Source organism: Cetorhinus maximus, chromosome 10 (assembly GCF_964194155.1).
Source record: "Cetorhinus maximus chromosome 10, sCetMax3.hap1.1, whole genome shotgun sequence".
NCBI classification, from domain to species: domain Eukaryota; kingdom Metazoa; phylum Chordata; class Chondrichthyes; order Lamniformes; family Cetorhinidae; genus Cetorhinus; species Cetorhinus maximus.
This window is the reverse complement of record NC_135888.1, coordinates 86,069,082-86,084,922: the sequence shown is the minus strand read 5'-3', so window position 1 is coordinate 86,084,922 and position 15,841 is coordinate 86,069,082. Positions and strand designations below refer to the sequence as shown.

The 15,841-nt window shown below is 44.0% G+C and overlaps 1 protein-coding gene across 4 annotated transcripts in view; it reads right to left on the bottom strand.

The window, feature by feature from the left end:
- Nucleotides 1-15,841, bottom strand: part of cplx2b (complexin 2b) — a 322,298-nt gene that overhangs the window by 112,644 nt on the left and 193,813 nt on the right. The window contains exon 1 of one of the 4 annotated variants that reach the window (XM_078550741.1): nucleotides 8,176-8,214. The exons of the other annotated variants lie outside the window; for them this stretch is intronic. The gene's annotated coding sequence lies outside the window, so the exon portion shown is untranslated. Of the gene's footprint in view, nucleotides 1-8,175; nucleotides 8,215-15,841 lie in introns of those variants that run through there. 4 annotated transcript variants of the gene reach the window in all.

Here is a 15,841-nt window from a genome sequence, read left to right as displayed (position 1 = left end):
GGCCAGGGAGGTCAGAGGTCTGGAGGGGGGGTCACTAAACCTCAGGGGGGTGGGGGGAGTCGGAGTTTGGGGGGTTGGGGGTAGTCGGTGCTCAGGGGAGTCGTGGGGGGTGGTGGTGTGGGGAGAATTGGAGCCCGGGGGATGTGAGGAGTCGGAGCTCAGGAGGTAAGGGTTGAGAAGGGGGAGGGTCAGACCTTAGGGGTGGGGTGGGTTAGTATAGGACCTCAGTGGGGGTGGTTGGGGGGTGAGACCTCGGAGGGGGTGGGAGGTCAGGTTGGGGGAGGAGGGTCGGACCTGGGGGAGGTGGGGAGGGGGATCCTCACGAGGCACGAAAGCTATGCAATTGAGCTGAAATGCTCTGGTCGTGGTGAGGCGGGGGTCCCGGATGAAGGTAAGGGTGCAGGTGACAGATGTGTGTGTGGTGGGTACTAGAAACATAACAGGCTCCTCTCATCAGAAACTGAGCTTTCATAGCCAGAGAGCCCATTATAGCTCCAATGCAGATAGCACCACCCAGTAGGTCTCCACTGTCTCCTCAGCCCGCCTAGCATGCATGGTGAGTATGATGATTGAATGCGCTCATCGTTTGCCTTCCTCCCGCAGATGCACCATCTGCAGGAGCCGCTGGCGACCCCGAGGACCCCCAATGAGCTCTGAGGAAGACATCACACCAGCACCAGCATCACACAATCTCTCTGAACCAGGCACCAATGCAGATACTTGGACGTCAGTGGACATTAGTTCTTCAGCTCTGTGGGTAATGCACAGTGGTGAGGGCACATCACACTCACATGAGGAGCTGGTAGAGGCAGAGAGGTCCAGGGAGCCAACAGTAGGAGCACAGCTGGAGACCAGGACCATGCTGCGTCCGAGGCAGGTGGCAAGCCTCTGAAATCATCCAACAGGCGGCAAATGCTGGATGTCCAGTGGGATGCGCGTGGAGATTTGGCTGAGATCCATGAGGATCTACGTGCCATGGTCTCCACCATGGAGGAGTCCATGAGAAGCTTGAGTTCTGTGTTGATCCTTAACACCGAACGCACAGCCTCCTCCATTGAGAGACTGGTGGCTCTCATGGTGAGGCAGCTTCAGGAGCAGACTCAGGGGTTCCTGGGGTTGCACTCGGACCTGTAAGCCCTCACACAGGCAGTGACCTCTGGAGATCACTGCCAGTGCGAGAGGTGGATGAGGAATGTAGTCTCACTGCTGGGTCCCCGTCCATCAATGGTGAGCAAGGAGGTGCAAACGCATCTCTCACTGACGGACGAGTTGCCTTGTGGACTTCTCTCATGGTGCTCTGGATGAGGGCACCAGCTCCTCAGCCCCTCTGCCAGTGTCTGCTGCATCTTATGATACCATGATGACTGAGGAGTGCCCAGCCATGGGGCTGGACGTACCCTCCCAGACGGAGCCTGCTCAGGCTCCAGCAACCAGAGGACAACCACCAAGATCATCAGGGCCACCAGGCCAGCAGAGTCAGCAGCACGCTGCCTCCAATGCCACTGACAACGAGGAGCAGGGGCAGGATGGCAGGGGGAGACGCAGCACCCTCAGATCTAAGTTGAAGGCACCTTGAGCACAACAGGGGTGTGTCACGGGTGACATTATTTGCGTTAATTATTTTGATGCCTGTTTTCAGGGATGGACACTTTTGCTCTTTGTATGTTCATGTGAAGTAACATAAACATTTATTTGATTTAAATGGGCTGAGTTGGCTGGATGGTATGAATAATGCCACAAGCAGCACAGGCTTGTAAAAGTATGATGTCGTGTGATGTTGGCGTACTGTGTTGGGTTCTCATTTATTGACTGTTAGCAAAGGAGACAGTGCCATTGGTTTGATGAGGCATTGATGTCTTAGATGCGCAGCAGAAGGTTTACTGAATCAAAGCATCCCTGGTGTCCCTGCCGCTATAAAGTTTCCTGCCCTCTGCCTCGAGGTCCTCACCCTGCCCCTCCTCAGACTCTTCCTCTGAGCCATCACCTGTGTCATCCTCCATGGCCTGTGGAGCTGCCTCGTTTTCCTCAGCCTCCAGTGGGTCCCCCATTGCCAGAGTCAGGTTGTGCAGGGCACAGCACACGATGACTATGAGGGAGACACACTCTGAAGGATACTGCAATGCTCCCCCTGACCAGCCCAGGCATCTGAAGCGAATCTTCAGCAGCCCGATGGTCCTCTCCACCACCGGTAGAGGCATAACTCCCATTGTATCTCTCCTTGGCCTCAGTTCTTGGGTGGTGGAATGGGGTCATCAAGCCGCCTCTTCAATGGATAGCCCTAGTCACCCAGGAGCCAACCATCCAATCATGCAGGAGCCATGAACAGCCTTAGTATCTGTAAGTGCCACAAGATGTAAGCATCATGTGAGCTCCCAGGTTAATGGGCACAAACTTGGAGGATCTGTGTCCTGTGGTCACAGATGATCTTAATTTTCATTAAGTTGAATTCCTTTCTATTTATGAAAGCTCCTGGCTCACCTGCCGGTGCCTTGATGTCCATATGAGTGCAATCTATTACACGCTGGATGTGGGGGAAGCCAACCATCGCAGTGAAGCCTCGTGCTCTCTCTGCCTGGCTCACCTCACCTGACCAGAAGTAGATGAATGTGCAGACGTGTCTAACATAGCATCAGTCACAAGCTTGTCACAACTGCGTGCAGCTGATTGAGAAATGCCACACAGATCATCCACTGAGCCCTGAAAAGAACCAGAGGCATAGAAGTTGACAGCCACTCTGACCTTCAAAGGCACTAGCATGGGGTGTCTGCCCACACAGTTGACGGTGATTTCCAGACCTACCATATTGCTGTCACTGTATCCCTAGAGAGGCGGAGCCTCCTGCGTCACTGGACCTTGGACATCTGGAAGTAGTTGGAGTGCTGCCTGAACACTCTAGATGCATGGTAGTGGCATCTTTGGCCCGCCCTATTGCCTTAGCCTCCCTGCTGGCCCTGCACCAACTGAGCCCATGCCTCTCCACTTAAATGTCTGTCCCTGGGATGCTGTCCGAGCTCACCTGCCCTCGTCTCGCCCCTGCCCCTCTCTTCCTTTCCAGAGGAGGTTCCACCAGTGGAATAAACTATCCCCATTAGATGGGATACAGAGGACAGTGCCTCGAAAATGAAGGAGCATTGTGTTGCAATACTCAGGGGAACCTTCCAGGGAAGATGAGGACCTGAGATGCTGAAAGGCAAGCTTGACAATTAAATGAGATGCAAAGAAACTCTGGGCCAACTCCTTACTCACATAGCAACGAATTGGCATTGACAGTGAAAGTGCTGTTATTCCAGAGGCCTTCTATACCACCCGTGGATGAGGAAATGATTAAAACATGATTTACGCCCATCCGTTTTGCCTGTGCGACAAGCTAGGAATCGCACGGGCAATGTAAAATCTCGGTCAATAGGCTTTTTGTCAATAAGCTTAATTGGCCCTTCAATTGTCAGCAGGCTCGCGCGTGTGCCCGCCAACCTGAATATTGCACACGCATGCAATGACATCGGGACGCACACCCGACGTCATTTCATGCAATTTTTCATGCGTTTGTAACATTTAGGTGCATTGTGCACATGCCCAACCTCGGAATGTCAAGTTCAGACCAGTGTCACTAATGAAGCAGTTCTTTCTAGGATAAACATGTCAAGCATGCTAGCGTTGATCAAGCAAAGAAGGCTTGGGCATGTGCACAGAATCGAAGATGGCCGCATCCCCAATGTAATGTTAAACCAAGAGTTAGCCTGTGCCAAGAGACCAACAGAACGCCCAAAGCTCCAATTCCAGGAAATTGTCAAAAGAGACATGGCATCTCTCAACATCAATAATGACAAGTGGGAAACTCTAGCTGATGATTAATGGAAATGGCAACACCAGCTGTGGGCAGGAATTCGCCACCACAATGACATTTCAGAAACTCCAAAGCAGATGCCAGCCCTCCAGAAAAAGAGTCAGCAGAGACGATCCCACACCATTAGCAAGGTACAAATTCATGTGTGGCACTTGTGGCAGACTTTGTCTTTCCAGAATTGGCTTGTTTAGCCATCAGGGGAAATGCAGCAGATGATCCCATCTGACCTCACCAAAGTTCTGAGGCTGCATTCCCATCATCTCTCTCAAATGGAAGGATGCCAACTGACATCCACTTCCTTTTTATTGAATCTATTTCCATGGCCATAACTCCAATGGCCACAATTATGAATGTCACTGTGTCTCAACACCCTATACAGACCTCAGAAATGGGTATTTGGGGATACAGTTCTCCATATACATTTTTTGATGATTTTTGCACCTGAGAAATGCATCCTCACGGGCAATAATCAGAAAGTTGGTGGCGTTATTTTTGTGATAGATTGCCATGACAGTTATATTTTGTTGTACAATCTGAAAAAAATACTTATTTCAAGTTCCTTATTAATGACACTTACTGCATATAGTAGCATAGGAAACATGGCCTGGATTTTTGTCAAATCAGGATGATTCAGGAGCCCTTCAAAAATGGCGGGCAGGTCTTGAATCTGGGATGCCTGGCCCTATTCCTGGGGTTTCCAATTTTTAGGAGTGGCCTTTTAAGAGTGCAGCTGGTTTGGATCAAAAGCCCACACCCTGCACTCCCGCCTGGCTGGATCCATTGCAAGGATAGATACGTCTTCCACAATTTTCACAGGGTTGGGCCAACATTTCAAAGTGTGGTGGTTCACGGCACCTCAGGAGTGTCATGAACCATTGTCTGCATGTGGGAAACTTTTGAAAGTTTGAAAGATCCTTCGCATGCCCCTATGCCAAGGTATGACCCCCAAAACAGCCTCTATGGCCGTTCATGCCTCCTATGCCAAGGTATGGCACTTCCATGCCCAATTAACCCAACATGCACTGCATTGAAGCAATGGTCCTTATAGTGTCAGTAAGATGTGTAAGTCAAAGCTTTAAAAAGCAGTAATTCATACATAAAAATAGCTTTTACTACAGCTCAATAAAAGTGCCAATTATGCAGACCCTTTACAGTTTCAATAGCAGATACTGCAAGCACATCAAATATCTTTGTTTTGTGTAAATAAACACTGTGAAATTGACAGAAGAGATCAGAGAGCCGAGCTGTCAATCAAGTAATGTTTCCTCTGCGGCTCAGCAGTTTCAACGAGCTAATGGATTTTTGTTCTCTCAGCCAAGCCTCATTATGCAATCCCAGGGAAAAAAATTGATTGACAACCTTGGCTCTCTAATCTCTTCTGTCAATTTGTTTCTAAAATAATGATAAAGAGGTTTCAGATGCTTATAGTGAGGGACCATAGGGGTTGTTCCAGAGGTATGAGATGGCTTGGATGGTGCATGGGAAATGTGCGGAGCTGAGGGGGTATGAGGGGTGAGGGCTAGAGGGCCTTTCTGTTTTTATTTCCTCTAGGGCCAAGTCCCACAGCATCGAGGTGGGCCTTTTAAACAGCCTGCCCCCACACCCTGCAGCCCCTGTGCTGCCTCAGAGCTTTTCCCCTGCATTGGCTGGCCCAACTGCAGCCCGCAACCACCCTCACAATGAAAATGCCGCCTTTGCAGGCTTATTCTCCAGAGGCGGGTGGGACAAGCTGGGAATTTTCCCAACTCCCACTACCCTCCTTGAGGATGAAAATCCAGCCCTATAGCAACAGCACCCTGACATCACGGACACATCAAAATAATACTGCTGCAAACCATTACACCTGTTTTACTAGACTTGATTATGATATACAGAAATAATATTTTACAAAGTATTCTTTGAGAATACTTCTGCAGTTTATATGCATGCTATTTTATATTGTTGCAGCATAAAATGTTTATGTAAAAAAGCTAAGCTTGTGATTAGCACGTGCCTCTCAAAGAATTGAACAGAAACTGATTTTATTTGCAGCAAGACAACGTGTAGTATTGTTATTTTAAAAAGTTGTCTGTACAAAGCCTAATGATGTTGATAAGATCGCACTATCAGTTATAATCAGAGTGCTATATTTACCTCTTTTTACAAAATAGTTAATAACAGACTTTTTCCTCCCAAGAAGCAAAGATCGAGAAATATATCTGTTATTTTGTTTCACATATATGTGATTTTCATTAACAGATTTATAATATACTAATCAATAGCTTTGGTTTTGCTTTTAAATTAACCAGCCATTCCTAATTTTCAGTCAGTCTTCAATGATGGTAAATAAACTTTCCATAAATCATTGCAAGCACAAATTTATCTGGTCATGATGCTGTATGGATTACGAAAACGCATCATCGTATAGAATGGCCCGAGAGCAAGAGCAAAACTGTAGCATTGCGGTGACACCAATTAAAACAGCGTTTGGACAATACTTGTGCATGTCTATTTCTTAAATGGGTGGAATTACATAATAATAATGACATAAATCAAGGCCTTCATTTATTATGTATTTGCACTACTTGTGTGTACCTATGTATTGCATATGCCTACTTGCATTTGTGTTTAATTCTGTTTGAATTAATCATCTCTGCAACTCTATGCCATGCTCTGTCATGCCGAGGCATATATGAAGAGAAATGGATGTTCAGAAGCAATGGCAAGAAACCCTCTAATGACAAGCATCTTGTTGCCCATTGGCAATGTGTGCCCATCTGTTCCATGGGAAGAAGGTCTTGTTCCAGGAAGCTGCAGATGTCAGCAGTGACCTACCATGAGGTCCTGAGTCTCGTGAGGCACTGGGTGCTCGGACAGGTCGAGAGAGCTGATCCTGCCCTGTGGAAGGGCAAGCAGCTGAGAAGAAAGCAGCTGGTCCTTTGTTGCTGGTGCTAATCCTGCTGGTGATGTGGTCTCTGCTCCTGAGCCTCAGCAGAGGTGGGAAGATGGAGCTGCATTAGGTGCCCCATACCATACAGAAGGCTAACAGCAGGGAAATGCAGGTGGAGAGTGAAATTAGACAGATGAGATGACTTCCAAGAGGTTGTCAAGCATTGAAAGTACTCTCTCAGAGAAGAAGTGCTTTGAACAGCAGTCTCACTTGGCCATGGCTGGAGCTTTTCAGTGTAACTGATCAAAGCATTCCCAACTTGTTAGTTATGCTGAAAAACCTTTTCCCACTGTTCTCTTGCCTCAGTGACCCTGGGAAGTTGCTGACAATTCGGCAAACATGTTCCGTGAGTGGGAAATTCAGGATTCAGCGTTAAAACAGCTAATAATTGTCCTCTTAATAACCTTAACCACTTCTTAATTATCAAGCTGACAGATCCAAGGGGGTTCCCTGATCTCCTTCAATCCTGCCCTGGGGAAAGCTGGCAGAGGACAGGATCACATCAGGATCCCAATCCAACGACACTATCTGGGACTTACCCACACCATATTTTGCCAAGCCTGCTCCAACAGCCTGTGCTGGGAGGAGTTGTAGTATAATATGAATCCTTTACAGCATGCCTACTGATCTAGCCTTCTGAATTTCATTGACTTGTTTATTATCATGGGTTTTCCACTAAACCTGAATCAAGGGAAAGGACTATGCTGAACCTAAACATTAATGCCTAACTTAGGTAAAGCTCAGATGTATAGGAACTACACCGTAGTGTTTACAATTGAATGGCTTGCTGGGACACTTTAGGGAATATTAAAAACCCAATAATTCTGTAATTATTTGCCATAAGAGTTATTTAAAATTTTAAGCCTGAAAATTATGTTTCTTGGTAATAGAAGATTGATACTTAGTGTGTATGAAATTATTTTGTTACTAAAGTTAGGCTCTCACTTATTTGTTTAAATACAAGTTGTAACTTGGTTACGTTATCACACTGCATTATTTTCAAACCTTTGAATTTTACAGTCCCCTTGCTGGGCCTGTTTTCGGTGAATGGGCATGTAAAATATGTCAGGTGGCTAGCTCACCACCTTCCTGCCCAACCCCAACCCGATGATTAATGGTGAGTAAGGTGTCCACTAAGCCACCTGTCCTTAAGCCTGTAAAATGGTGGGCAGGAGTCAGAAGGCTGCTTTTTAAACAACTTTTTGAAAAGGCAGGAAGGCGGGGAACGTCATTTGGGGTGGTGCCCTGTGCACATTGGGGGCACCTCCACCCTAGAATGTTACCCCCCTCTTTGTTCCTCCCTGCTTGGCCTCTAAAACCCACCCCACCTACTCCCCTCATCATCCACCCTCCCTCCTCCAGGGTGCCTGATCCCTTTCTGCCCTAAAAGCCTGGGACTTACTTGTGTCTGGACACCGTCGATCTTTATCCTGTTGCCTCCTTGCAGCCCAGCTGTGCCTATTACTGAGTTCTGGTGCTGCTAGAACAAAAACAGAATTACCTGGAAAAACTCAGCAGTTCTGGCAGCATCGGTGGAGAAGAAAAGAGTTGACGTTTCGAGTCCTCATGACCCTTCAACAGGTGCTGCTAGGACTGCTAGAGCTGACGGCTAATATGATTGGCCGTCAGCTCTCGAGGGCAGGCCTTCCTCCCACTAAGGGATGCAAGTCCGACCCTCAGCTTATTTAAGTCACCAGCAGCGTGTTATCACTACAGGGAGGCCTTGTTTAAAGTCAGTCCATTTGGGACTGGTTTTTCCGGTGCGGTAGTGAACAAAATGCTCCCCTGCTGCCTTTCCCCCACCACCGCAACCCCTCCTGTTAAAATTAGCCCTTCATTTCAACAGAATTCTGCAGAAATTGAATTACATTATTGTTTTCAATTATTAAATAGATGTTAAACTAGATAATAACTGAAATATCCATGCAGCCAAGCAACTAAACCTTTTAACTGCTTTAAATACAATTTGATTTTTCAGCAATATAAAGATACTTATTGCAAGGGATGACATTTACATTTATCATCGTTATGAACAATCTCTTAAAACTAAATTTATATCACAGTAATCTAGATATGACGAAGTTAAAAAATGAAAACTTATACAAAAAATGAGAACATGAGACTTTATATTGAAGACTTAGGATGACATCCAAACCATATGAGTGAAATCGAAGGTTTTTGCAAATGTCACTTGAACCGGGGATTAAATTATATCTAGAAACTAGCTCCCTGATATTTATATATAGCTGCACATGTCCAATCTTCCTGACATGCAAAATATCTGCAGGATTTTGCTAGATTTTACTACTGGCAATCACTGCAGTATTGCTAACATTTGCTGTGCAGAATGCAATGTTATATTGTTCCCAGAATTCCCTGGAATAGGATCCTTGTTGCAACACTCTTTCCAGAGGGCACTCATGCATCACTTACACCAGCTTTACACCAAAACATTATTATGCATAAATTTTCACAATCATTTGCACCATTTCTCAAGTTACTTCCATTGAAACCCTATCTGGATCATTAAAAAAGCCCCACACACAACACCATCCCCATGGGAAACACCAGAGAATGGATGTTTCTGCACTGATGCCCAAAGTTTTGTAGTGCAGTAGAGGGGTGCAACAAACCCCTCTTTGTTGCACCCCTGCATAAGAGGGGTGCAACAAAGATTCGCTACTGATTCCTGGGATGAGGGAGGATCGAGTAAACTTGGCCTATATTCTCCATGGTTTAAAAGGATGAGAGGTGATCTCATTGAAACATATAAATTTTTTAAGGGGCATCACAAGTAGATGGGGGAGGGGGTTTCCCCCAGCTGGGGAGTCTAGAAACAGGGGTCACAGTCTCAGAATGAATGGTTGGCCATTTAGGACTGAGGTGAGGAGAGGTTTCTTCACTCAAAGGGTTGCAAAGAGTTGTGGATGCTGAGTTGTTGAATACATTCAAGATAGAAATTGATAGGCTTTGGATACTAGGGGAATCAAGGGATATGGGGATACTTGAGGAATTTGGGGATGAGGTAGGCGATCAGTCATAAAATTAGTGAATGGTGGAGCAGGCTCAACAGGCCAAATAGTTATTCACACCCCTGTTCCTTATGATTTTAATATGTATCTAATCTGTATATTGACTCCATCTATCTGCCTGGAAATTTACCTTTTGTTCCATATTCAAATATTTTTATTCTAATCGAAGTTTTGAAGTTATTTATGTTTATCTATAACTGGGAAAACAAGTGAATTGCTGGGTCTCTGAATTACTATTTCAGTGATATTACCACTATGCCACCACTTCCATTAATTTCATTTTAATGTTGCTGTGAATTTTATTGTATGACATTCAAAAATTAATTTCACATTACTGTGCTTACTTTGGAAATCTGGAATAGGTTCTGCGTCAAACAACACACAGAGCATGCACACACTAACTCAGTGTGGTTTAATTGTGCGCATTCTTTACTCGTCAAAATATTCTGTGTCATGATATTTTGCTATGGCATAAAGGTCTTTATTGAACAGAAGAGGCACAATTTGATAATTATACCACATAAGTGGGTCAGCACACATGAAGGATATTTTGTCCATCAACCTATTCCATTCGGCCCAAACATGACTCTTGAATAGCTTGTTGAAACACACGTCCAAATGCTGAACTACAGATATTAGACCCCAGGTATACTGCAACATGGGTGTCGTTTATTCACAAGCACCTCCTGATCTCATCAGTTTCATGGGATCTGAACATTTCCCACACTAATAAGCTGTATTCTTTACAAAGGCCACATTATCAATCCATAACTTTACTTCATTGTGATGGAATCCGTAACTTCAAAGCTTGTACTTTTCTAATTGAAAAGTGAAACGGAGAAAGAAAATTGACTCTTCCAGTTTCTATGGAAACTAAAACAGATACTTAGAGTGGAATCCAAAACTTCTAGCGAGACTAAACTGGTTGCAACCAGATAAAAGGACACAGAGCCATCAGAGCTCAGATGATAATCCCTGTGATACAGTACAGGCAAGTTGAAGAAGATGAAGGCTAGATTCAGAAGCTGAGAATAGGCTGTTGCTGTGGCAGTTTCTGTGACTTGAAGATAACAATGGTGGATCTACACCATTCAGACCATCGTAAGCCGAGTTGAGAAGTTTCTGCAGACGTGTGCCATTTTTGGTGAAGTGGAATTCGGGTTAGCTGTGCACTGTTGTCTACTGGGGATCAGGCTAATTCCTAGAAGAAGAGCTGAATTTCTCCATGAGGAAGTAGAGCTTTGAAGGACTTTGTGACCGAGATTGATGATATATATGCTGAGCGTCCTGCCGAGTCAATTCGTAAGATCTGTCTTAGTCATATATGCCATTTAATGAGTAATTTATAGTTTATAATCAACCACAATTTTCCTGTTAATTCATGTTTAACTTACATTGATTCTGGGTTTTAGAGTATAGGCGGTTACTCAAGACAGCATTTAGTGTTTGTTTTGTTTGACTCTTATGTAGTAAAAATTCTTTTGTTTTAAACTATGGAATCTTGTGACTTCATTCATTTAGTAAATAACTGGGAACACCATCCTCATCCATCAATAATACCATCCTCATTGTCATGGACATGCACAAAAACTCCTGCAGGGAACTTGATGTTTGGCATGGTTTTACATTTGAAAATTAGCATAGGCTTTAATGTTGTTCCGTTGGCTATGCAGATGAGTGCCACCATGAATCTTGTCTTTTCATGTGCTGTTGTTTTCACCAGAACTGTTTTTGAACCTTCCCACTCCACAGTTTGGCAGCTGTGCATATCAAAATTCATGGATGCTCCATCCATGTTGCTGATATGACTTAATGGGTACTCACGTTTTTTGCCACTGTCTGGTGATAAACTGCTGGAAACTGGTAATTTTAGCATTGATCACAAGTGACCTTTGTCTTCAGTCACAACACTACTGTTTCATTCCATCAAATAGCTACACCAGCTAGCTATTGGTCTGAAATCAGTGCTGGACTCACAGAGTTTAATTTGGCCCACTGAAGTGTGTATATATAGGCATTGCAATTCTGGTAACAATGTAATCATTTTGATGATTTTCAAGGACCTATTCCGATACTTGCTTCTCAAAATCAGGCTTGTGGCTGGTCCCTGTTCCATTCTCGCACCAGTTTTTCACCTAACGCCAAATTTTCTCGCTGCAGTAGTTATTTGATAAGTTTGCAAATATTATGACTTCTATTATGACTAGCTTGAAAGCAGTTTTGTATTTCATTCATTTTGCTGGAGGACCCATTTCTTTTCATCATTCTCCAAGCCATGTGCAGTCTGCTCTGTGTGGGCATGTCTTAAACTCCCGGGTATCTTCTTCACAACACAGCCCGTATTGTCTGCTTGATCCCATGAGCTGGCTTACAGTATAAGGTAAGTAAAAATTGCATTTCTGGGGTGAGAAATTGAGGCCAGCTACTAGTGTGAGTATAACATTTTGTAGTTGAAAAGACGTGTTGACCTATACCCCAAGAATATACAAAAACACGATTTTTGGCTCCTAGAAAAATGGAGTCATCTTATACACTGGGTGGACTTATATGTCATGATCGATGGTACATTTTCTTCCTCACCATATAGGCAGTAAGCAAATTGCCTACCCACAATAGATACCGTCTGATTTTTATTCTTTCAGAGCGGGTGATCTGCTCTACTAGATTGCTGCCCATTCTGTGAACATGAAAAAGCAGCCCTCTGTTTCAAAAAAGACTTATTTTATACTGTGTAAATATTTTTTCCTCAGTGGCAGCAGTGCCCCTCATTTATAAGATGCACTGCAGGAACTCACCGAAGGTCCTTCAACAGCACCTTCCAAACCCACGACCTCTATCACTGGAAGGTCAAGGAGAGCAGATGCACGGGAACACCCCCACCTGCAAGGTCCCCTCCAAGTCATGTACCATCCTAACTTGGAACTATACTGCTGTTCCTTCGCTGGCACTGGGTCAAAACCCTAGAACTCCCTCCAAAACAGCACTGTGGGTGTACCTACACCATGTGGACTGCAGTGGATCAAGAAGGCAGCTCACCACCACCTTCTCAAGGGCCGTAAGGGATGGGCAATAAAAATGCTGGCCAGGAATGCCCACTTCCCATGAAAGAATAAATAAATTTTAAAAAAATCTCCTGAATGCGCTGATTGTTACTTCAGTCTGGTTCCATAGATGATAACAATAGCTGGAACTTTCTCAGCATGTAAGCTATCACCTGCCAGGACCAAATCAGGACTTGACTCTGCTGGGTGGTGGGACCCTGGGCTGGTATTTTCCTGATGGAGGCCAATTAAGAGGCTGCCGCTGGGACTGCTGTCCAGTTGATGATGGCAGCTTGCCTCCCAATCTGCAGCTTGGCAGCATCATTGACAGAAATAGCCACAGCTGAGGCTGCAGGAAGAAGAAGAGGCCTCAGCATGAAGGCATTCTCAAAAGCAAGGTAAGTTCTTTTAATTACTGTGCTGAGGCCAGGCAGGGAGGCCCCAGTGATCACAGGGGTGTACCTTCCAGTAGCAACGTGCAACTGCTGGGGAAGCTACTGCCACCAGGTGGCCCTTCCATGAGCCATGGAACATTCATAAAGGAAGGCCCTCCACCTGGAAATCGCTAGGATTTAATCCACTCATAGCCCAGTTAATTGGTTGAGGTTCACGCCACTGACATCTCCCGATACCTTTTTAAGAGGCCTCCCGCCTTCCAGCCTGTCTCCAGAGGGCGGGTAAAATCCAGTTCAACCTTTTGGTCACTTGACCAAATGGTCAGTATTCACATGTCAGCCTGAAGTCAGTAATAATAGACTGTTGAATTGCGGAGTACGTCATGTCAGAGCCTGATCCATATACGAAAAATTCCCACCAGAATCACTTAATAGAAACCATGAGTTGCACCTTGTTTGGTTTTCTCCCCTTCCTCACCCACGTGTGTTAAGGTTAATTGTAGCATCTCAACTCCAACCCTGGTTATGCTCAGCTAAATCAACAAAAACTGAATGTAAGACCTGTTTCTGTATGGCTTTGTACTATGCCAAGCATGCAATCACCCACTAAGGCATCAAGGATACTTTTGCTATATTGATTTGAATTGAGTTGTAAAGTTCTTAGTTTTTTTTTGCTATAAGAAGCTATATATATGTGTGTTACACATCTGTAATATTTAAAACATTTAATTAAAATATCTGGCAGCCTGTGATAAGTTTTTGTTAAACTTACATTATTTCCTCCTCATAGTTGGATTCTACAGGCATTTATTATGCTTGGTTTGAATGTATAGACACTTTAGTTGCAAAATCTAACATTGATAAAGAGCTGTAAATATAGTGGAATTGGTTTGACATGTGGAAATGTGATTTGGTGTAGATGATTTTATGCATTTCATATTAAAGTACAGTTGACAGAAAGAATCCTATTAAGAATGTGTATTCAGTATTGGAGTGTATTCAAGGTATTTGCATTTTATGCTACATGCCAGTCAAAGATAGCAGTATTCAATGTCGATGTTCATTAGTATTTATCAGAGAGAACACATTTTACAAATTTGTAATGAACAGAATGGATTGTGGACAAGTCTAGCACTGGCAGGTAAACAAATTATTAGAATATAAATAAATTATTGAGTTTAGAGGCAGCAATTATACTATAATGTGTTCATAGAATACTAATTTAAATTAGGCACTGCAAAGTCAATATCAATTTTTAATAAGGGGAAAACACTTAGTAAAAATGCACATTTTCCAAGCTTGTAGATGGTACCTCCAGAATAATAGATGGCTAATACAATTTACAATTCTGTATGTGTTTCTGCATTGCACCCACATATGCATAAATCTAGTTTTAACAAAGGACATCACAGACATCCATAGCTCATTCTCTGCCTGTCTGTTATTTTATGTATTGGCCAAACAGCTGAACTGGGATGAATACTTTGGTTTTCTATTGGCTTTAGATCAGGAGTTTTAGAACGTGAAAAACTCCTTCAATCAAACAACCTAACATGCCCTGAGGATGATCAATGCATATCTACTATTGTACTGCCAACAAAGATTTATGCATTGCCAGCTGCAGATTGTCCAGGATCTGGCAAATAATAGTAGGTTCTCCTTTGAATTACCTTTGATTGGACTGTAGAGTAAATTTGGCTTTTCTAAATAACTGCATCAGCATTATCTTCCCACACAGAGTGCTCCCTTGAAGGCCTGCTGGGCTCATGATCTGCTACATGAAAATGGGGTCAAGAGGGTATGGTTAATCCCATCAGCTCATTTCTCCCAACTTCCACCTCAAACCCATCTCAGGTTATTTTCATTATTATATAAATGGCAGTAGGAATTGAAGTAAGGTGCCCTGACAGAGACACCACCTTTAAAAGGTCATTTTGTGAGGTACTACTGAAGATTGATGGTACTTTGCCTGGATGTTGACCTGGTTACTACTTTACAGGTTCAGTCAGTACTTTTGCTGCTAGCTCTGCTCAAATACTACTTTGCATTATGGATATGGATTTTCCAACAGAAATTATGCTATGAAGAGGAAGAGGGCAATGAAAAAGCTGAATTCAAATTTCAGAATCAGGGATTACAGAAGTTATCTCAATCCAATAAACTGATATAAAGCTTCGTGGTTTTGAACAAAGGGTGCCTTACCATCAGTGTCTCAGGAGGCTGGATTTCCTCCTAGGGAAAGATGTCAACTGCTTCTCTTGGCAGAAGGGAAAAACAAATATAATGAGGTCCTTACCCCCCCCACCCACTGCTTCACTGCCAACTCTTACAATAGGCTATGTGAGTTTGCAGAGTGATTAACAGTGCCTGAAAATTCTGAGAAGTTGCATTTTGAACTATTGAGGTTCTTTGATGACCAGGTGCTGAGAGAAAGAGAATGGTAGGTTTTGAGAGGCCTGGTGATAACTGACGGGGCATTGCTCATGGTGTGTTAATGGATGCATTGTTTTATAACAAGCAGCTCTATGCCTTTGTTGCATTTCAGGGTTTTTGACAATTTAGCCCAGAAGAGATTTTTATTTTTGACTTTGATATTAAGT